General features: G+C 50.9%; 1 long non-coding RNA gene across 1 annotated transcript; it reads left to right on the top strand.

Moving 5' to 3' along the window:
• The first annotated feature begins 6,634 nt into the window (after positions 1–6,634).
• Positions 6,635–20,411, top strand: LOC148136212 (uncharacterized). Its single transcript, XR_015754540.1, has 3 exons — positions 6,635–6,743; positions 10,848–10,984; positions 20,136–20,411. It is a non-coding gene; the product is annotated as an uncharacterized LOC148136212 (long non-coding RNA).
• The last annotated feature ends 3,652 nt before the right edge of the window (positions 20,412–24,063 follow it).

The raw sequence follows: 24,063 nt of genomic DNA, 5'->3' as shown, positions 1-24,063 counted from the left end.
TTGTGCCATAGTGCCCAGGGATGTGCAGGTTAGGGTGGATTGGCCGTGCTAAATTGCCCCATAGTGCCCAGGGATGTGCAGGCTAGGGTGGATTGGCCGTGCTAAATTGTCCCATAGTGCCCAGGGATGTGCAGGTTAGGGTGGATTGGCTGTGCTAAACTGTCCCACAGTGTCCAGGGATGTGCAGGTTAGGGTGGATTGGCCGTGCCAAATTGTCCCATTGTGCCCAGGGATGTGCAGGTTAGGGTGGATTGGCCGTGCTAAATTGTCCCATAGTGCTCAGAGATGTGCATGTTAGGGTAGATTGGCCATGCTAAATTGTCCCTTCGTGCCCAGGGATGTGCAGGTTAGGGTGGATTGGCTGTGCTAAACTGTCCCTTCGTGCCCAGGGATGTACAGGTTAGGGTGGATTGGCTGTGCTAAACTGTCCCTTCGTGCCCAGGGATGTGCAGGTTAGGGTGGATTGGCTGTGATAAACTGTCCCTTCGTGCCCAGGGATGTACAGGTTAGGGTGGATTGGCTGTGCTAAACTGTCCCTTCGTGCCCAGGGATGTGCAGGTTAGGGTGGATTGGCTGTGCTAAACTGTCCCTTCGTGCCCACGGATGTACAGGTTAGGGTGGATTGGCCGTGCTAAATTGTCCCATAGTGTCCATGGATGGGCAGGTTAGAGTGAATTGGCCGTGCTAGATTGTCCCATAGTGCCCAGGGATGTGCAGGTTAGGGTGGATTGGCCGTGCTAAATTGCCCCATAGTGCACAGGGATGTGCAGGCTAGGTTGGATTGGCCGTGCTAAATTGTCCCATAGTGCCCAGGGATGTGCAGGTTAGGGTGGATTGGCTGTGCTAAACTGTCCCTTCGTGCCCAGGGATGTACAGGTTAGGGTGGATTGGCCGTGCCAAATTGTCCCATTGTGCCCAGGGATGTGCAGGTTAGGGTGGATTGACTGTGCTAAATTGTCCCATAGTGCCCAGAGATGTGCATGTTAGGGTAGATGGCCATGCTAAACTGTCCCATCGTGCCCAGGGATGTACAGGTTGGGGTGGATTGGCCGTGCTAAATTGTGCCATAGTGCCCAGGGATGTGCAGATTAGGGTGGATTGGCCGTGCTAAATTGTCCCATAGTGCCTAGGGATTTGCAGGTTAGGGTGGATTGGCCATGCTAAATTGTCCCATAGTGTCCATGGATGGGCAGGTTAGAATGAATTGGCCGTGCTAAATTGTCGCATAGTGCCCAGGGATGTGCAGGTTAGGGTGGATTGGCCGTGCTAAATTGTCCCATAGTGCCGAGGGATTTGCAGGCTAGGGTGGATTGGCCATGCTAAATTGTCCCATAGTGTCCATGGATGGGCAGGTTAGAGTGAATTGGCCGTGCTAAATTGTCCCATAGTGCCCAGGGATGTGCAGGTTGGGGTGGATTGGCCGTGCTAAATTGTGCCATAGTGCCCAGGGATGTGCAGGTTAGGGTGGATTGGCCGTGCTAAATTGTCCCATAGTGCCTAGGGATTTGCAGGTTAGGGTGGATTGGCCATGCTAAATTGTCCCATAGTGTCCATGGATGGGCAGGTTAGAATGAATTGGCCGTGCTAAATTGTCGCATAGTGCCCAGGGATGTGCAGGTTGGGGTGGATTGGCCGTGCTAAATTGTCCCATAGTGCCCAGAGATGTGCATGTTAGGGTAGATTGGCCGTGCTAAATTGTCCCATAGTGCCCAGGGATGTGCAGGTTAGGGTGGATTGGCTGTGCTAAACTGTCCCTTCGTGCCCAGGGATGTACAGGTTAGGGTGGATTGGCCGTGCCAAATTGTCCCATTGTGTCCAGGGATGTGCAGGTTAGGGTGGATTGGCCGTGCTAAATTGTCCCATAGTGCCCAGGGATGTGCAGGTTAGGGTGGATTGGCCGTGCTAAATTGTGCCATAGTGCCCAGGGATGTGCAGGTTAGGGTGGATTGGCCGTGCTAAATTGTCCCATAGTGCCGAGGGATTTGCAGGCTAGGGTGGATTGGCCATGCTAAATTGTCCCATAGTGTCCAGGGATGTGCAGCTTAGGGTGGATTGGCTGTACTAAATTGTCCCATAGTGTCCAGGGATGTGCAGGTTAGGGTGGATTGGCTGTACTAAATTGTCCCATAGTGCCCAGGGATGTGCTGGTTAGGGTGGATTGGCCGTGCTAAATTGTCCCATAGTGCCCAGGGATGTGCAAGTTAGGGTGGATTGGCTGTGCTAAACTGTCCCTTCATGCCCAGGGATGTACAGGTTAGGGTGGATTGGCCGTGCCAAATTGTCCCATTGTGCCCAGGGATGTGCAGGTTAGGGTGGATTGACTGTGCTAAATTGTCCCATAGTGCCCAGAGATGTGCATGTTAGGGTAGATGGCCATGCTAAACTGTCCCATAGTGCCCAGGGATGTACAGGTTGGGGTGGATTGGCCGTGCTAAATTGTGCCATAGTGCCCAGGGATGTGCAGGTTAGGGTGGATTGGCCGTGCTAAATTGTCCCATAGTGCCTAGGGATTTGCAGGTTAGGGTGGATTGGCCGTGCTAAATTGTCCCATAGTGCCCAGGGATGTGCAGGTTAGGGTGGATTGGCCATGCTAAATTGTCCCATAGTGTCCATGGATGGGCAGGTTAGAATGAATTGGCCGTGCTAAATTGTCGCATAGTGCCCAGGGATGTGCAGGTTAGGGTGGATTGGCCGTGCTAAATTGTCCCATAGTGCCGAGGGATTTGCAGGCTAGGGTGGATTGGCCATGCTAAATTGTCCCATAGTGTCCATGGATGGGCAGGTTAGAGTGAATTGGCCGTGCTAAATTGTCCCATAGTGCCCAGGGATGTGCAGGTTGGGGTGGATTGGCCGTGCTAAATTGTGCCATAGTGCCCAGGGATGTGCAGGTTAGGGTGGATTGGCCGTGCTAAATTGTCCCATAGTGCCTAGGGATTTGCAGGTTAGGGTGGATTGGCCATGCTAAATTGTCCCATAGTGTCCATGGATGGGCAGGTTAGAATGAATTGGCCGTGCTAAATTGTCGCATAGTGCCCAGGGATGTGCAGGTTGGGGTGGATTGGCCGTGCTAAATTGTCCCATAGTGCCCAGAGATGTGCATGTTAGGGTAGATTGGCCGTGCTAAATTGTCCCATAGTGCCCAGGGATGTGCAGGTTAGGGTGGATTGGCTGTGCTAAACTGTCCCTTCGTGCCCAGGGATGTACAGGTTAGGGTGGATTGGCCGTGCCAAATTGACCCATTGTGTCCAGGGATGTGCAGGTTAGGGTGGATTGGCCGTGCTAAATTGTCCCATAGTGCCCAGGGATGTGCAGGTTAGGGTGGATTGGCCGTGCTAAATTGTGCCATAGTGCCCAGGGATGTGCAGGTTAGGGTGGATTGGCCGTGCTAAATTGTCCCATAGTGCCGAGGGATTTGCAGGCTAGGGTGGATTGGCCATGCTAAATTGTCCCATAGTGTCCAGGGATGGGCAGGTTAGAGTGAATTGGCCGTGCTAAATTGTCCCATAGTGCCCAGGGATGTGCAGATTAGGGTGGGTTGGCCGTGCTAAATTGTCCCATAGTGCCTAGGGATTTGCAGGCTAGGGTGGATTGGCCATGCTAAATTGTCCCATAGTGTCCAGGGATGGGCAGGTTAGAGTGAATTGGCCGTGCTAAACTGTCCCGGCGTGTCCAGGGATGTGCAGGTTAGGGTGGATTGGCCGTGCTAAATTGTCCCATAGTGCCTAGGGATTTGCAGGTTAGGGTGGATTGGCCGTGCTAAATTGTCCCATAGTGCCCAGGGATGTGCAGGTTAGGGTGGATTGGCCATGCTAAATTGTCCCATAGTGTCCATGGATGGGCAGGTTAGAATGAATTGGCCGTGCTAAATTGTCGCATAGTGCCCAGGGATGTGCAGGTTAGGGTGGATTGGCCGTGCTAAATTGTCCCATAGTGCCGAGGGATTTGCAGGCTAGGGTGGATTGGCCATGCTAAATTGTCCCATAGTGTCCATGGATGGGCAGGTTAGAGTGAATTGGCCGTGCTAAATTGTCCCATAGTGCCCAGGGATGTGCAGGTTGGGGTGGATTGGCCGTGCTAAATTGTGCCATAGTGCCCAGGGATGTGCAGGTTAGGGTGGATTGGCCGTGCTAAATTGTCCCATAGTGCCTAGGGATTTGCAGGTTAGGGTGGATTGGCCATGCTAAATTGTCCCATAGTGTCCATGGATGGGCAGGTTAGAATGAATTGGCCGTGCTAAATTGTCGCATAGTGCCCAGGGATGTGCAGGTTGGGGTGGATTGGCCGTGCTAAATTGTCCCATAGTGCCCAGAGATGTGCATGTTAGGGTAGATTGGCCGTGCTAAATTGTCCCATAGTGCCCAGGGATGTGCAGGTTAGGGTGGATTGGCTGTGCTAAACTGTCCCTTCGTGCCCAGGGATGTACAGGTTAGGGTGGATTGGCCGTGCCAAATTGACCCATTGTGTCCAGGGATGTGCAGGTTAGGGTGGATTGGCCGTGCTAAATTGTCCCATAGTGCCCAGGGATGTGCAGGTTAGGGTGGATTGGCCGTGCTAAATTGTGCCATAGTGCCCAGGGATGTGCAGGTTAGGGTGGATTGGCCGTGCTAAATTGTCCCATAGTGCCGAGGGATTTGCAGGCTAGGGTGGATTGGCCATGCTAAATTGTCCCATAGTGTCCAGGGATGGGCAGGTTAGAGTGAATTGGCCGTGCTAAATTGTCCCATAGTGCCCAGGGATGTGCAGATTAGGGTGGGTTGGCCGTGCTAAATTGTCCCATAGTGCCTAGGGATTTGCAGGCTAGGGTGGATTGGCCATGCTAAATTGTCCCATAGTGTCCAGGGATGGGCAGGTTAGAGTGAATTGGCCGTGCTAAACTGTCCCGGCGTGTCCAGGGATGTGCAGGTTAGGGTGGATTGGCCGTGCTAAATTGTCCCATAGTGCCCAGGGATGTGCAGCTTAGGGTGGATTGGCCGTGCTAAATTGTCCCATAGTGCCCAGGGATGTGCAGCTTAGGGTGGATTGGCCGTGCTAAATTGTCCCATAGTGCCCAGGGATGTGCAGCTTAGGGTGGATTGGCCGTGCTAAATTGTCCCATAGTGCCCAGGGATGTGCAGGTTAGGGTGGATTGGCCGTGCTAAATTTTCCCATAGTACCCAGGGATGTGCAGCTTAGGGTGGATTGGCCGTGCTAAATTGTCCCATAGTGCCCAGGGATGTGCAGGTTAGGGTGGATTGGCTGTACTAAATTGTCCCATAGAGTCCAGGGATGTGCAGGTTAGGGTGGATTGGCTGTACTAAATTGTCCCATAGTGCCCAGGGATGTGCTGGTTAGGGTGGATTGGCCGTGCTAAATTGTCCCATAGTGCCCAGGGATGTACAGGTTAGGGTGGATTGGCCGTGCTAAATTGTCCCATAGTGCCCAGGGATGTGCAGGTTCGGGTGGATTGGCCGTGCTAAATTGTCCCATAGTGCCCAGGGATGTGCAGGTTAGGGTGGATTGGCCGTGCTAAATTGTCCCATAGTGCCCAGGGATGTGCAGGTTAGGGTGGATTGGCCGTGCTAAATTGTCCCATAGTGTCCAGGAATGTGCAGGTTAGGGTGGATTGGCCGTGCTAAATTGTCCCATAGTGCCCAGGGATGTGCAGGTTAGGGTGGATTGGCCGTGCTAAATTGCCCCATAGTGTCCAGGGATGTGCAGGTTAGGGTGGATTGGCCGTGCTAAATTGTCCCATAGTGCCCAGGGATGTACAGGTTAGGGTGGATTGGCCGTGCTAAATTGTCCCATAGTGCCCAGGGATGTGCAGGTTAGGGTGGATTGGCTGTACTAAATTGTCCCATAGAGTCCAGGGATGTGCAGGTTAGGGTGGATTGGCTGTACTAAATTGTCCCATAGTGCCCAGGGATGTGCTGGTTAGGGTGGATTGGCCGTGCTAAATTGTCCCATAGTGCCCAGGGATGTACAGGTTAGGGTGGATTGGCCGTGCTAAATTGTCCCATAGTGCCCAGGGATGTGCAGGTTCGGGTGGATTGGCCGTGCTAAATTGTCCCATAGTGCCCAGGGATGTGCAGGTTAGGGTGGATTGGCCGTGCTAAATTGTCCCATAGTGCCCAGGGATGTGCAGGTTAGGGTGGATTGGCCGTGCTAAATTGTCCCATAGTGTCCAGGAATGTGCAGGTTAGGGTGGATTGGCCGTGCTAAATTGTCCCATAGTGCCCAGGGATGTGCAGGTTAGGGTGGATTGGCCGTGCTAAATTGCCCCATAGTGTCCAGGGATGTGCAGGTTAGGGTGGATTGGCCGTGCTAAATTGTCCCATAGTGCCCAGGGATGTACAGGTTAGGGTGGATTGGCCGTGCTAAATTGTCCCATAGTGCCCACGGATGTACAGGTTAGGTGCCTGTTCATGGCCTGTTTCCACACTGTCGGTATTCTATGATTCGCTGGAGCACTGCAGTCAGCCTGAGACAGCGATGTTGGCCAGGGAACAGGGTGGGCTGTAGCCTCAGCCTGAGCTGCTGTGAGTGCTGTAGCCCTCCGGAAATGCCGAGAGGGAAGAGGATTTTCTTTTCCACTGAAGACGGAGAAAATTCGATCGGACTTTGGAGCCTAATTCTGTCACGTGAATCTTTTCCAGTTGCGAACACCACGCAGCCCCAGAGTGAGGTGTCAGCAACACCAGACAATGAGACCACAGCAACATCACTGAAGCTCTGCTGCCAAACTGCAGCTCAAATCTCACTCACAGGTAACTGGCCAGGCTCAACATCCACCATTCAACAGCACGTACACTGTGGGAACGTCAGCCCCAGCTCAACCCCACTGTTCCACTCCTGACTGCGACTAACACAAGGAGTCAAGTTTACACTGAGGTGGAAAAGAGAGTGCGGGGCCGTGGGATTAGTTTGGGGATTGATACAGGGCTATGGGGAGAGAGTGTGGCAGTGGGATTAATTTTGGGATTGATACAGGCCTTTGAGGAGAGAGAGTGTGGCAGTGAGATTAGTTTGGGGATTGATACAGGGAAATGGGGACAGAGTGGGGCAGTGGGATTAGTTTAGGTATTGATACAGGGCTATGGGGAGAGAGTGTGGCAGTGGAATTAGTTTGGGTATTGATACAGGGATATGGGGAGAGGGTGGGGCAATGGGATTAGTTTGGGGATTGATGCAGGGCTATGGGGAGAGAGTGTGGCAGTGGGATTAGTTTGGGGATTGATACAGGGCTATGGGGAGAGAGTGGGGCTGTGGGATTAGTTTGGGGATTGATACAGGCCTATGAGGAGAGAGAGTGGGGCAGTGGGATTAGTTTGGGAATTGTTACAGGGCTATGGGGAGAGAGTGTGGCAGTGGGATTAGTTTGGGGATTGATACAGGGCTATGGGGAGAGAGTGGGGCTGTGGGATTAGTTTGGGGATTGATACAGGCCTATGAGGAGAGAGAGTGGGGCAGTGGGATTAGTTTGGGGATTGATACAGGGCTATGGGGAGAGAGTGGGGCAGTGGGATTAGTTTGGGGATTGATACAGGGAAATGGGGACAGAGTGGGGCAGTGGGATTAGTTTGGGGATTGATACAGGGCTAAGGGGAGAGAGTGGGGCAGTGGGATTAGTTTGGGGATTGATACAGGCCTATGAGGAGAGAGAGTGGGGCAGTGGGATTAGTTTGGGGATTGATACAGGGCTATGGGGAGAGGGTGGGGCAGTGGGATTAGTTTGGGGATTGATACAGGCCTATGAGGAGAGAGAGTGGGGCAGTGGGATTAGTTTGGGGATTGATACAGGGCTATGGGGAGAGGGTGGGGCAGTGGGATTAGTTTGGGATTGATACAGGGCTATGGGGAGAGAGTGGGGCAGTGGGATTAGTTTATGGATTGATACAGGGAAATGGGGAGAGAGAGTGAGGCAGTTGTGATGCCTGAACCACCACTGATGGACAGCATCACCCATTAACCCGAACTTTGTTCATACCCTCAGGCAATGTCCACTCTTTGATCCTCCAACTTAGACCCCACCCATTGTTTCAATTTGCCAGACATGACCTCTGACCCCTCTGTACCCCAAGTTGGACTGAAAGGTGTCCTGGGAAAAGCAGCCCGCACATTTGGCACCCCATGCCTCACCTTTTTTACACTCAGGAGCATTAGCAGCCTATTCAGCCTCTCCCTGTCGCTCAAATCCGTGTAAATCTTTTCTGAACCCTTTCAAGTTTCACAACATCATTCCCATAGGAAGGAGACTAGAATTGCACACAATATTCCAACAGTGGCCTAACCAATGTCCTGTACAGCCGCAACATGACCTCCCAACTCCTGTACTCGATACTCTGACCAATAAAGGAATGCGTTCTTCACTATCCTATCTACCTGCGACTCCACTTTCAAGGAGCTATGAACCTGCACTCCAAGATCTCTTTGTTCAGCAACACTCCCGAGGACCTTATCACTAAGTGTATAAGTCCTGCTAAGATTTGCTTTCCCAAAATGCAGCACCTCACATTTATCTGAATTAAACTCCATCTGCCACTTCTCTGCCTATTGGCCCATCTGGTCCAGATCCTGTTGTAATCCGAGGTAACCCTCTTCGCTGTCCACTACATCTCCAATTTTGGTGTCATCTGCAAACTTACTAACTGTACCTCTTATGCTCGCATCCAAATCATTTATGTAAATGACAAAAAGTAGAGGGCCCAGCACCGATCCTTGTGGCACTCCAGTGGTCACAGGCCTCCAGTCTGAAAAACAACCCTCCACCACCACCCTCTGTCTTCTACCTTTGAGCCAGTTCTGTATCCAAACGGCTAGTTCTCCCTGTATTCTGTGAGATCTAGCCTTGCTAATCAGTCTCCTATGGGGAACCTTGTCGAATGCCTTAGATGACGTCCACTGCTCTGCCCTCATCAATTCTCTTTGTTACTTCTTAAAAAATTCAATCAAGTTCATGAGACACAATTTCCTGCGCACAAAGCCATGTTGACTATCCTTAATCAATCCTTGTCTTTCCAAATACATGTACATCCAGTCCCTCAGGATTCCCTCCAACAACTTGCCCACCACCGAGGTCAGGCTCACTGGTCTATAGTTCCCTGGCTTGTCCTTACCACCTTTCTTAAACAGTGGCACCACGTTTGCCAACCTCCAGTCTTCAGGCACCTCACCTGTGACTATCGATGATACAAATATCTCAGCAAGAGGCCCAGCAATCACTTCACTAGCTTCCCACAGAGTTCTCGGGTACACCTGATCGGGTCCTGGGGATTTATCCACCTTTATGCATTTTAAGACATCCAGCACCTCCTTTGTAAGATTAACATTTTTCAAGATGTCACCAGCTATTTCCCCACATTCTCTATCTTTCATGTCCTTTTCGACAGTAAATACTGATGCAAAATACTCGTTTAGTATCTGCCCCATCTCCTGCAGCACCACACAAAGGCTGCCTTGCTGATCTTTGAGGGGCCCTATTCTCTCCCTAGTGTTACCCCTTTTGTCCTGAATGTATTTGTAAAAACTCTTTGGATTCTCCTTAACTCTGTTTGCCAAAGCTATCTCATGCCCCCCTTGTGCCCCATTGATCCCCCTTGTCAGTATACTCCTACTGCCTTTCTACTCTTCTAAGGATTCACCTGACCTCTCCTGTCTATACCTGACATATGCTTCCTTCTTTTTCTGAACAAAACCGTCAATTTCTCTAGTCATCTGACATTCCCTAACACCTACCAACCTTTCCTTTCACCCTAACAGGAACATACTGTCGACTTTAAAGGTACTTTTTAATCTTATTCCAGACTTTTAAAAACTCTGCCAGTCTTTTTGTTAACTATTTCTATTCTGTAACAACATTTAAAATATCTGTACCGAGGTACCCAGTATCTAAGATGGCGCTGAGAGGCAACATTACAGTCAGTCGAGTGCATGTAACAGTAAAGGCTACTCTATTCTATAAGGAGAGGCTGAACAGGCTGGGGCTATTTTCCCTGGAGCGTTAGAGGTTCTGGGGTGACCTTATAGAGGTTTATAAAATCATGAGGGCCATAGAGGGGGTAAATAGATAAGGTCTTTTCCCTGGGGTGGGGGAGTCCAGAATTAGAGGGCATAGGTTTAAGGTGAGAGGGGAAAGATATAAAAGAGACCTAAGGGGCAACTTTTTCACACAGAGGGTGGTACGTGTATGGAATGAGCTGCCAGAGGAAGTGGTGGAGGCTGGTACAATTGCAACATCTAAAAGGCATCTGGATGGGGACATGAATAGGAAGGGTTTGGAGGGATTATGGGCCGGACAAATGGGACTGGATGAATTGAGGATATCTGGTCGGTGTGGACCAGGTGGACCGACTGTTCCCGTGATGTATGACTCCACGATTCGTGTCTAGGCCGGTTGAATACTGGAACCTCACGATTCGAGTCTGTGGAACGCCTGTCTTTATTTCTGGGCAGGTAGAACAAAAGAGAAGTACAGAACAGGAACAGGCCCCTCCAAGCCTGGGATGATCATCCAACTCAACTAAAAAAACTCAGTCTGTATCCCTCCGTATTCATGTAACCATTTAGATGCCTCTTAAATGTGGCCAACGTGTCTGCTTCCAACACCTCTTCTGACAGCGTGTTGTCGGCACCTACCACTCTCTGTGTGAAAAACCTCCCTTGCGTGTTTCCCTGAAACATTCCCCCTCTCACCTTGAGCTTCTGCCCCCTTGTCAGTGAAGCTTCAACCTCTGGGGGAGAAAAGCCTCTGACTATCTGCCCTATCGACGCCTCCCATAATTGTGTAGACCTCTACAGGCCACTGTCTTCCCAAGTGAAAGCAATCCTCAGTCAACGTTCGATTGACCTCTTGTCTCTTTGTCTCTCCCCAGACCTGGGCTGGGAACATTGGATTCTGTACCCGGAACAGATTACCTACGTGGCCTGTGCCAGCTGCAGGCACACGCGGGACCTGGTATCCCCCCGCTGTCGCCAAGATCATCCGACCAAGGGATCGAAAACTGGCAGGGTAGGTACCAACTCGGCCAAGTGGGAAAGCAGGAGAGGGCAAGCGTAACGAGGTTCGATATGACTAGAGAGATTGGGAGTAGGCCATTCGGCCCTTCGAACCTGCTGCAGCCCCCCCCAAACACAACACCATCATCCGACTCCAAAGCCCACCCCTCCACTTTCTCCCCCTTCGATCCCAGCAGCCCTGAGAACTACCATTCAACTCTTCCTTGAAAACCCTCAATGTTGGCACCTCTGCCACCTTCTGGGGCAGACCAGCGCACGGGCTCCCCACTCTCTAGGTCAAGAGATTTCTCCTCACCTCAGGCCTGCCCCGTATCCTTCAGACTGTGACCACCCCCCCACCCCGCCCTGCCACTGGGTCATTAGGAACTGCCTTCCTGCGTTTCCAACCTGCTCCCGTCGGATGTCTGTAGCGGGGGGGGGGGGGGAAGGGGTGGCACAGGGATTCCAAAGACATGAGTGCCATCTCTGATGCCAGCCTACTGGCACGAGTGATGGCAGAACGTGGTCGAAATCCAGTCCGTGAAGGGAACATGCCTTACCTGTGGACGTGGACAGCAAGGGTTGGGATGCAAGGCACTGCCCTCTCTAGATGGGTCTCCGAGTGAACCGAGGTTCTCGAGTCCTGCCTGAGACACTGAAACTCCCCGGTGTGCCCTCCCGCCCAAGATAAGGAGTTACCAGCTGTGTTCACTCTCCTCTGCAGCTCACAAACATATTCCTGTATCTGCTTTGTTGACAAGGGGTGGGAGGTGAGATTCTGTCTGTCTGTCTGTCTGTCTGTCTGTGAAATTCTCCAAAACGCTAGGAATCAATCTGTCCTCCAGGCATTTTGTACAGGTTCTAGCCTGCACTCACCAACCCCACCTCAATTACATTGATAAAAAAATCCACCATAAAATATTACAGCACGATGGAGGGACTATCATTTGTTCCCTTCGTTCCTGGGTGCTGAGATTTGCTTCCGAATTAGTCCATTAAATAACCTAAATGAATCATTCCCCACCCAACCCATTAACTCAGAGTCACAGAAACCAGGGCCCGTACCCCTTTGTCCCTCCCTCTCCCTGTCTCCTGTATCCGGCGTTCCAATCCGGATATCTCTCCCCTTGTGGGGTACCGTCGAAATTCATTGCCAAGCCCCCCCCCCCCCCCCTTCCACGAGAGCGAGAGAGAGAGAGAGAGAGGCACCGCGGGCTGAGGTCCTGTGTTAAGGGCGCTACGGCAATGCAACCCTAACCAAGAGAGCGGCCATTGCAGGGATGCAGCGTGGGAGAAAAAAGAGCAGGTGGTGTCCTTGGAATGGGAAAAACAAGCCGGAGGGATCGAGTCAGCAGCTGTCAACAGCAGCAGGTGATTCTGGGAGAGTTCTCACGAAAAGCGTCTGACAGTATCACCCCTCAGGAATTCCCCAGGGCTTTCGTTCGTTCTTGGCCGGTCTTTCGAGGTAATTTTGAAACGGCAGTAGCTGTACAGAGGCTGGCGTTCCGTCACTTTCTATTAACACATGAACAGCCCCTGACTATAGCACTGCCTCATGTAGAGTCAGCATACCTCAGAACACACCTTCTTATATAAAACAGGGCTCCCGACTGGGACCAGAAAACACCCCAAACTCACATTCTATAAGGTCTCGCTGGCTGACCTCGTTACAATCACTACATCCGAAGATGTGCAGGTTAGGGTGGATTGGCCGTGCTAAATTGCCCCATAGTGCCCAGGGATGTCGGGGTAAGGGTGGATTGGTCATGATAAATTGTCCCATAGTGCCCAGGGATGTGCAGGTTAGGGTGGATTGGCCATGCTAAATTGCCCCATAGTGCCCAGGGATGTCGAGGTAAGGGTGGATTGGTCATGCTAAATTGCCCCATAGTGCCCAGTGATGTGCAGGTTAGGGTGGATTGGCTGTGCTAAATTGTCAAATAGTGCCCAGGGATGTGCAGGTTAGGGTGGATTGGCTGTGCTAAATTGTCCCATAGTGCCCAGGGATGTGCAGGGTAGGGTGGATTGGCTGTGCTAAATTGCCCCATAGTGCCCAGTGATGTGCAGGTTAGGGTGGATTGGCTGTGCTAAATTGTCCCATAGTGCCCAGGGATGTGCAGGTTAGGGTGGATTGGCTGTGCTAAATTGTCCCATAGTGCCCAGGGATGTGCAGGTTAGGGTGGATTGGCCGTGCTAAATTGCCCCATAGTGCCCAGTGATGTGCAGGTTAGGGTGGATTGGCTGTGCTAAATTGTCCCATAGTGCCCAGGGATGTGCAGGTTAGGGTGGATTGGCTGTGCTAAATTGCCCCATAGTGCCCAGTGATGTGCAGGTTAGGGTGGATTGGCTGTGCTAAATTGTCCCATAGTGCCCAGGGATGTGCAGGTTAGGGTGGATTGGCTGTGCTAAATTGTCCCATAGTGCCCAGGGATGTGCAGGTTAGGGTGGATTGGCTGTGCTAAATTGTCCCATAGTGCCCAGGGATGTGCAGGTTAGGGTGGAGTGGCCATGCTAAATTGTCCCACGGTGTCCAGGGATGTGCAGGTTAGGGTGGATTGGCCGTGCTAAATTGCCCCATAGTGCCCAGGGATGTGCAGGTTAGGGTGGATTGGCCATGCTAAATTGCCCCATAGTGCCCAGGGATGTGCAGGTTAGGGTGGATTGGCCGTGCTAAATAGTCCCATAGTGTCCAGGGATGTGCAGGTTAGGGTGGATTGGCCGTGCTAAATTGCCCCACAGTGTCCAGGGATGTGCAGGTTAGGGTGGATTGGCCGTGCTAAATTGTCCCATAGTGTCCAGGGATGTGCAGGTTAGGGTGGATTGGCCGTGCTAAATTGTCCCATAGTGCCCAGGGATGTGCAGGTTAGGGTGGATTGGCTGTGCTAAATTGTCCCATAGTGCCCAGGGATGTGCAGGGTAGGGTGGATTGGCCGTGCTAAATTGTCCCATAGTGCCCAGAGTTGTGCAGGTTAGGGTGGATTGGCCGTGCTAAATTGTCCCATAGTGCCCAGGGATGTGCAGGTTAGGGTGGAGTGGCCATGCTAAATTGTCCCACGGTGTCCAGGGATGTGCAGGTTAGGGTGGATTGGCCGTGCTAAATTGCCCCATAGTGCCCAGGGATGTGCAGGTTAGGGTGGATTGGCCATGCTAAATTGCCCCATAGTGCCCAGGGATGTGCAGGTTAGGGTGGATTGGCCGTGCTAAATTGTCCCATAGTGCCCAGGGATGTGTAGGTTAGGGTGGATTGGCCGTGCTAAATTGTCCCGTAGTGTCCAGGGGTGTGCAGGTTAGGGTGGATTGGCCGTGCTAAATTGCCCCACAGTGTCCAGGGATGTGCAGGCTAGGGTGGATTGGCTGTGCTAAATTGTCCCATAGTGTCCAGGGATGTGCAGGTTAGGGTGGATTGGCTATGCTAAATTGCCCCATAGTGCCCAGGGATGTGCAGGTTAGGGTGGATTGGCCGTGCTAAATTGTCCCATAATGTTCAGGGATGTGCAGGTTAGGGTGGATTGGCCGTGGGAAATTGTCCCATAGTGCCCAGGGATGTGCAGGTTAGGGTGGATTGGCCATGTTAAATTGTCCCATAGTGTCCAGGGGTGTGCAGGTTCGGGTGGATTGGCCGTGCTAAATTGTCCCATAGTATCCAGGGGTGCGCAGCTTAGGGTGGATTGGCCGTGCTAAATTGCCCCATAGTGTCCAGGGATGTGCAGGCTAGGGTGGATTGGCCATGCTAAATTGTCCCAAAGTGTCCAGGGATGTGCAAGTTAGGGTGGATTGGCCGTGCTAAATTGCCCCATAGTGTCCAGGGATGTGCAGATTAGGGTGAATTGGCCGTGCTAAATTGCCCCATAGTGTCCAGGGATGTGCAGGCTAGGGTGGATTGGCTGTGCTAAATTGTCCCATAGTGCCCAGGGATGTGCAGGTTCGGGTGGATTGGCCGTGCTAAATTGTCCCATAGTATCCAGGGGTGTGCAGGTTAGGGTGGATTGGCTATGCTAAATTGTCCCAAAGTCTCCAGGGATGTGCAGGTTAGGGTGGATTGGCCGTGCTATAATTGTCCCATAATGCCCAGGGATGTGCAGGTTAGGGTGGATTGGCCATGCTAAATTGTCCCATTGTGCCCAGGTATGTGCAGGTTAGGGTGGATTGGCCGTGCTAAATTGTCCCATAGTGCCCAGGGATGTGCAGGTTAGGGTGGATTGGCCGTGCTAAATTGTCCCGTAGTGTCCAGGGATGTGCAGGTTAGGGTGGATTGGCTGTGCTAAATTGTCCCATAGTGCCCAGAGATGTGCAGGTTAGGGTGGATTGGCCATGCTAAATTGTCCCGTAGTGTCCAGGGATGTGCAGGTTAGGGTGGATTGGCCGTGCTAAATTGTCCCATAGTGTCCAGGGATGTGCAGGTTAGGGTGGACTGGCCGTGCTAAATTGTCCCATAGTGCCCAGGGATGTGCAGGTTAGGGTGGATTGGCCGTGCTAAATTGTCCCATGGTGCCCAGAGATGTGCAGGTTAGGGTGGATTGGCCATGTAAATCACCCATACTGCCCAGGGATGTGTAGGTTAGGGTGAATTGGCCGTGCTAAATTGCCTCATACTGCCCAGGGATGTGTCGGTTAGGTGCACTCGTCAGGGGTAATTATAGAGTCATAGGGTGGGCCAATGGGTTTGGGTGGGTGACTGTTTGGAGGGTCAGTGTGGACTTGTTGGGTAAAAGGACCTGTTTCCACACTGTAGGGAATCTGTGATTCTGTAAATCCATCTCTGCAAAGTCTGCCCAGGATCCCCTTCCGTCGTGTCGGAATACCTTCTGTTGTAAAATGCCTGGTGTCAGGATTTGCGAATCGCTGAGAACCATAGAATCCCTCCAGTGTGGAAGCAGGCCATTCGGCCCATCGAGTCCTCACCGCCCCTCCGAAGGGCATCCCAACCATACACACCTCCCCCACGCTACCCTATCTACATAACCCTGCATTCCCCATGTCTAATCCACCCTAATCTGCACATCTTTGGACAGTGGGAGGAGACTGAAGCCCCTGGAGAAAACCCTGCTGACACGGGGAGAAATTGCAGTCCGAAAAGCAACCCTCCATCACCACCTTCTACCATCGAGTCAATTCTGCATCCAATTGGCTAGTTCTGCCTGGATACTTTGCTAAGTAATCTACCACGGGGAACCTTGTCGAACGCCTTACTGAAGGCCATGTCGACAAAGGCCACCACTCTGCCTTCATCCATCTTCTTCAAAAAACTCAATCGAGTTTGTGAGACATGATTTCCCACGCACAAAGCCATGATGCCTATCCCTAATCAGTCCTGGCCTTTCCAAATACATGTACATCCTGTCTCACAGGATTCCCCTCCAACAACTTGCCCACCACCGAGGTCAGGCTCACCGGTCTATAATTCCCTGGCTTGTCCTTACTGCCCTTCTTAAAAAGTGGCACCAACCTCCAGTCTTCCGGCACCTCCCCTGTGACTATCGCTGATCCGAACATCTCAGCTGGAGGCCCAGCAATCACTTCCCTCGCATCCTGCAGTGTTTTAGGGTACACACCTGATCTGCTTTCTGGAATTTATTCACCTTTATGCTTTTCCATAATGTTCAGCACCACCTCTTTTGTAACGTGGGACACTTTTCAAGATGTCACTATTTATTTCCCAAGTTCTCCAGCTTCCATATCCTTCTCCACAGTAAAAACTGATGCAAAATACTCAGTTAATATCTCACCCAGCTCCTGCATTACCACACGTAGCTGATCTTTGAGGGGTCCTATTCTCTCCCTAGTTACCCTTTTTGTCCTGAATGTATTTGTAGAATCTCTTTGGATTCTTCTGAACCCTATTGGCCAAAGCTATCCCATGTCCCCTTTTTGCCCTCCTGATTTCCCTCTTAAGTACACTCCTCCTTTTCTGGGAATTCACTCAATCTATCCTGTTTATTCCTGACATATGCTTCCTCCTTTCTCTCTTCGCCAGAGCCTCAGTTTCTCAAGTCATCCGGCATTTCCTACACCGACCAGCTTTCCCTTTCACCCTAACAGGAACGTACTGTCACTGGATCTTGTTGTCTCATTTCTGAAGGCTTCCCACTTTCTAGCCATCCCTTTACCTATGAACATCCACCCCACCCCCCACCCCCCCAATCAACTTTTGAAAGTTCCTGCCTAATATCATCAAAATTGACCATCCTGTAATTTAGAGCATTAAGTTTTAGATCCAATCTATCCTTTTCCATCACTACTTTAAAACGAATAGAATTATGGTCGCTGGCCCCAAAGCGCTCCCCCACTGACACCTCAGTCACCTGCCCTGCCTTATTTCCCAAGAATAGATCAAGTTTTGCACCTTCTCTGGTAGGTACATCCACACACTGCATCAGAAAATTGTCTTGTACACACTTAACAAACTCCTCTCCACCTAAACCCTTAACGCTATGGCAGTCCCAGTCTATGTTTGGAAAGTTAAAGTCATCCACCATTACAACCCAATTATTCTTACAGGTAATGGAAATCTCCGTACAAATTTGCTTCTTAATTTCCTTGCTGACTATTGAGGGCTGTGCCGTACAATCCCATTAAGGTGATCATCCCTTTCTTATTTCTCCGTTCCATCCAAATAACTTCCCTGGACATACTCCCTGGAATGGGAGAAAGTGAGGACTGCAGCTGCTGGAGATCAGAGTCGAGAGAGAGTGTGTTGCTGGAAAAGCACAGCAGGTCAGGCAGCATCCCGAGAGCAGGAGAAGTGACATTATGGGCATAAGCTCTTCATCAGGATCCTGACGAAGGACTTATGCCCGAAACGTTGATTCCCCTGAGATTGACCGGCTGTGCTTTACCAGCACCATACTCTTCAACGCATCCTCCTTGGAATATCTTCCATAATGTTATCAGAAACGCCTACTCCCGCTCCTCTCTTGCCCCTCTTTCCAATAGCGTCTATACCTCAGTCCTGTCCATCCTTGAGTCACAGTTCTGGAAAAGCTACGTTATCTCAGTCCCTACATTCGTCTGCCTTATCTGTCAGGCCTCGAGAATTGAAGTAAATGCTGTTTAATTCATCAGTCCTACCTCGTTCTCTGCTCTGCTCCGCTCCTACCTGCCCTGACCGTTTGACTCACTCCTTTTCCCAACTGCGCCAACCTCAGACTGATCTCTTTGCACCTCCTCCTTCCCTTGACTAGTTTAAATCCTCCTGAGCAACTCGGGCCAATCTCACCACCATTACATTAGTCCCCTTCCAATTCGGATGCAACCCATCCTTCTTATGCAGGACCCACAGAAGAGACTCCAATGATCCAAAAACTCCTCATCTCTCTCTTAAATCCCTTATCCTGAAATGATGAGCTCTCGTTTTGGATCGCCCCGTAATAGAAACCATCCTCTCAGCGTCTTCGTGGTCAACATCAGATATGTCTCCATGAGATTGCCTTCAATTCCCCAAAACTCCAGCCTATCCTCATAAATTAAGCCTTTGGCTTTTGGAATTGACCTGAGGAAGTTTCGGTTTGTACATATCAAGTTCCCACAGGGATGGGGAGTAATGTGTCCAGAACTGTGTCATCGGTTTCAACCGTGAAGGGTCAGGACCCCAAGAGGGGGACACATAGAATCCCTACAGTGCGGAAGCTGGCCATTCAGCCCATTGAGTTCACACGGACCCTCCGAAGAGCATCCCACCTAGTCAGGTCCACCAGCTCAACCCTTAATTCTTTCTCCACCTGCCTGGGGAATACCTCATTCAAAAGCCTGGATGGAGATGTTAGATGTCTCTGATGTGGAGGAGTTCTGGGCTCATTACCCTGTATCTAACCCCGTGCTGTACCTGACCCGGGAGTCATTTTTTTTAATGGGACTATGTAGAGGAATCTTCAATTCCAGTTTAAAAGAGTTCAGAGAGCTTTAAACTGTATCTAACCCTGTGCTGTCCCTGTCCTGGGGAATGTTTGATGGGGACAGTGTAGAAGGAGCTTTACTCTGTATCTAACCCTGTGCTGTCCCTGCCCTGGGAGTGTTTGATAGGGGACAGTGTAGAGGGAACTTTACTCTGTATCTAACCCCGTGCTGTCCCTGTCCTGGGGAGTGTTTGATGAGGGACAGTGTAAAGGGAGCTTTACTCTGTATCTAACCCCATGCTGCCCATGTCCTAGGGGTATTTGATGGGGCCTGTGTAGAGTCATAGAGATGTACAGCACGGAAACAGACCCTTCGGTCCAACCTGTCCATGCTGACCAGGTATCCCAACCCAATCTAGTCCCACCAGCCAGCACCCGGCCCATATCCCTCCAAACCCTTCCTATTCATATACCCATCCAAATGCCTCTTAAATGTTGCAATTGTATCAACCTCCACCACTTCTTCTGGCAGCTCATTCCATACACGCACCACCCTCTGTGTGAAAATGTTGCCCCTTAGGTCTCTTTTATATCTTTCCCCTCTCACCCTAAACCTATGCCCTCTAGTTCTAGACTCCCCAACCTCAGGAAAAAGACTTTATCTATTTATCCTATCCATGCCCCTCATAATTTTGTAAACCTCTATAAGGTCACCCCTCAGCCTCCGACGCTCCAGGGAAAACAGCCCCAGCCTGTTCAGCCTCTCCCTGTAGCTCAGATCCTCCAACCCTGGCAACATCCTTGTAAATCCTTTCTGAATCCTTTCAAGTTTCACAACATCTTTCCGATAAGGAGACCAGAAGTGCATGCAATTTTCCAACAGTGGCCTAACCAATGTCCAGTACAGCCGCAACATGACCTCCCAACTCCTGCACTCAATACTCTGACCAATAAAGGAAAGCATACCAAATGCCTTCTTCACTATCCTATCTACCTGCGACTCCACTTTCAGGAGCTATGAACCTGCACTCCAAGGTCTGTTTGTTCAGCAACACTGCCTCGGACCTTATCATCTTTATGACTGTGAACTTCTCTGGGCAACTTAAAGACTCAGTACATTGTCCCTTAATTCATCATCGTCAATTGAATATGTGTGTACCGTGTCCTAGTTTACAAATGCCCTCTCGGAAAGTCCTTGCCCAACTTAGACATAGCAGCCTGCCCCTGAACCCAGTTACTGGATCAGAGGGTGAACTGAGTTGCGGTAAAGGGGATAAACGTGGAACTTGTGTTGATTATTACCGAATGGCCTTCTCATTCTGGACCCCACAGAGGAGCTGCTGCAAAGCTGTGAAGACAGTATGGATCCCAATTGTCTACGTGGATGAAGATCTGTCTCTGGTCACGAGCAACATCCCCCTAACTGAAGAGTGCGGCTGGTAGACAGCGAGCAGAGACCTTGTGGGATGGACGGCTCCCCTCTTCACTAACAAACATCTACTCCCATGGCGGTCAGAGTGCCGACACAACCACCACGCATTTCAGAAATAAAAATATATATTTTTCACCAGGAGCGAATGTGCTAGTGCTGGGGAGGTGTGGAAAGTGACCAGGGGTGGTACTGGTGCTGGGTTGTTTTATTTTCCGGGAGGGTACGGGTTAACGTAATGGGGACAGAGGGGTGGTGAGGGTCGGCTGGCTGAGAGATGTATTAAAGAAATAGATGTGAGTTGGCAGAATACAAATTTTTAACAAATTCATGCCTGGAAAGTGAAATGAATTGTGTGCTTGGGGATTGGTTCTGTCGGGTGCGCTTGCACGGGTCAGTGTGACAGTCACTGACCCCATTCCCATCATCCTCTACCCATGCTTCCTTTCACATATCCCACCCGAGTCACTCACCATCCCCCTGCCTCATTCATCCCAAATCCCTAACCAGTCTCACCCCTCCACTCCTTTCACCAATTATCCCTGCTCTCCTTCCGTCTGGCGCTCCTCTTCGCCTGTACACATCCTTGTTCTGCCCTCCCGCCACCCCACTCCCCGTACCCATCCCTCCCCTCCCATACACCCTTACTCAATCCTCACACCCGACTCTTCCCCTCATACCCATCCCTTCTCTCCACCCATCTGCACTACCCTCACCCCACCCTGTACACCCTGGTCCTTCCCCCACTCCCCTCGTACTCGTGCCTGCTCTCCACGCCCTTGCCCCACCCTGCACGCCCCTACTCATTCGCACCCACATCCTGTCGCCTTCCACGCTGCCACTTGGCCCCTGTGCCCTCCCACCCGCTGTGTTGCTCCCTCCTGTCTCGCCCTGCCCGGTGCTCAGTCGTCACCCAGTGTCGCTGTCACCCAGTGTCGCTATCATCCACTCTCACTCCCAGAAGAATGTGCTCCTCCCAACCACATAGCACCTCTGGAGAACCCAGCTCCCTTCCGACTTGTAACTCGGAGGTCCGTCGAGGCTGAGGCAAGTCTTCAGCTCCAGGACACCTTTGATCGCACGCAAAAGCCATGAAGGATGGCGTCTAATCTCTTCAGAAGATGGTCTCTCGATCCTCAATATCATTCAGTCCTCTCAGTGGCAAACTCTTGCTCAACTTGCAGAAAGCTAACCTTTGACCAAGAAATTTCAGGTGTCCCAGTCAGAAGAATGCCATTCAGTGGGATCACAGTTGATTAACCATCTTCAGCTCCACGTACCTGCTTTCACCTTCTAATCGTTGGTTCCCTCACGGATTAGAAGTTTACGTCGGACTTGAATACACTTAATGACCCAGCCCCGACAGAACAATACCCTCCGAGGGAAAGAAATCCTCATCGGTATCTGGGACCTCTGATCTGGTCCTAGACTTGTAGAAATAACCCCTCACCTCACCCCGTGATAGTCCCAGAGGATCTGTTTCGGTAAGTCTTCGAAATCCAATGTGTACAAGCCCAATCTACCCAACTTCTCCTCATAACAGAACCCGTCCAACCCTAGGCACAGCCCAGTGGACATTCTCTGGAGGTCCTCCAATACCTTCCCTTCGCTAGAGGGCCCAGACTGTTCAGTGTTCCCGTTGGAATCTGACGGGCGCCGTGTGTCGATTTTTATACAGCCTTCCCATTTTGATATGCCATTCCCTTTTCGCACGGGGAACACTACAGGCCTGCCTGTCACCTTCTGAAATTAGGTATCGGCTTTTCGTGATTCACGTTTGAGGAATCTAAATCCCTCTGTGCTGCGTCTTTCTCCGTTTCAAGGGGGGGAGTTTCCGCGTATGGAGCGAATGCGATGACCACTACGCAACAGAAGCGCAATAGTCACTTTTACTCTTTCCGACAAAGAGCAGTCTGCCACATTATATTCCATTTGCCAGGTTTTCACCCATTCAATCTGTCTGTAATCCTAATCACAACCTATTGGGGTGGTACAAATACAATGGTTAGCACTGCTGCCTCAACGCCCTGGGTTCCACTACACCCTGTCCGCGTGGAGGTGGAACATTCTGGGTAAAAATGTTGCCCCTCAGGTTCCCTTTTATTCTCTCCCCTCTCACCTTAAACTGATGCCCTCTAGTCCTCGATTCCCCGACCCTGGGGAAAAGACTGAGTGCATTCACCCTGTCCATGTCTCTCATGATCTTATTCACCTCTATAAGGTCCCCCTTAGTCTGCTACACTAAAGAAAAATGTCCTGCCTTGTCCAACTTCTCCCTATAATTCAGTCCTTTGGGTCCTGGCAACATCCTTCTACACTTTCCAGTTTAATAACATCCTTTCTAATGCACAGGGACCAAAACTAAACACAATACTCCAAGTGCAGCCTCACAAAGGCCTGTACAACTGCTAGATAACTTCCCAACTTCTATCAGTGCCCTGACTGATGAATGCCAATGTGCCAAAAGCCTTCTTTACTGTCCGGTCTACCTGGGACTCCACTTCCAGAGAACTGTGCACCTGAGCTCCAAGGTCCCTCTGTTCCACTACACTCCTTAAGGCCCTACCATTCACCATGAAACTCCTGCCTTGAGGACTTGTAAGACCTCACACTTGTCCGTATTAAACTCCATTTGTCATTTCCTGGCCCACTTCCCCGGCTGACCAAGGTCCTGCTGCAATTTCTGAGAACCTTCCTCACTGCCCACGATCCCGCCTGTTTTAGTGTCATCTGCAAGCTTACTAATCATTCCTTGTGCATTCTCATCCAAATCACTGATATTGATAAGAAACAGCAATGGGCCCAGCACCGACCCCTGGGGCACTCCACTAGTCACAGGCCTCCAGTCCGACAAGCATCCTCCCACTATTACCCTCTGCTTCCTACCATCAAGCCAATCGTGTATCCAGTTTGCCAGCTCCCCCTGGATTCCATGTGATCTAACCTTCCAGAGCAGCCCGCCATGTGGAACCTTATCAAAGGCCTTACTGAAATCCATACAGACTACGTCTACCTCCCTCCCCTCATCAACCTTCCTGGTCACTTCATCAAAGATCTCTAACAGATTTGAGGGGCATGGTCTCCCACTCTCAAAGCCATGATGACTGCTTCTAATCAAACCCTGTCTTTCCAAACGCATGTATACCTTATTCCTCAGAATCTTCTCAAGTAACTTACCACACCACCGATGTTAAGCTGACTGGTCGAGAGTTCCCTTTGCAGCCCTTCTTGAATAAGGGCCCACATTCGCTACCCTCCAGTCTTCCAGGACCCCTCCCTGTGGCTAAAGATGAGGCAAAAACATCATCCAGCGATGATGTTGCCCCTCAGGTCCTTCTTAAATATTTCCCCTCTCACCTTAAACCCATGCCCTCTAGCTTTCAATTCCCCATCCCTGGGAAAAAGACCATATACATTCATCTGATTTATGCCCCTCATGGTGTTATACACCACAATAAGGTCACCCCTCATTATCCCATGTTCCAAGGAATAACGTCCTATCCTGGCCAATCACTCCCTGTAAATCAGGCCTACTAGTCCTGGCAACATCCTTGTAAATCACCTTTGCATTCTTTCCAGTTTAAGCATGCCTTTCCTATAACAGGGTGACCAAAAGTGTACACAATACTCCAAGTGCGGCCTCACCAATGACTTATACAATAACATAGCATCCCAACTCCTATACTCCTGCCTTGACCGATGAAGGCCAGCGAGCTAAATGCCACCTTCACCACTCTGTGACGCTGCTTTCAATGAACTATGTACTTCTCGGTCCCTCTGTTCCACAACACTCCACCTTCCCATTTACTGGATAAGTCCTACCTTGGTTTG

This window comes from Chiloscyllium plagiosum, unplaced genomic scaffold, assembly GCF_037043375.1.
Source record: "Chiloscyllium plagiosum isolate Xiang-an unplaced genomic scaffold, Cpla_swu_hap1 HiC_scaffold_46, whole genome shotgun sequence".
In the NCBI taxonomy this organism is placed as follows: Eukaryota; Metazoa; Chordata; class Chondrichthyes; order Orectolobiformes; family Hemiscylliidae; genus Chiloscyllium; species Chiloscyllium plagiosum.
The sequence above is the reverse complement of the archived record's forward strand: the minus strand, read 5'-3'. Positions and strand labels throughout refer to the sequence as shown.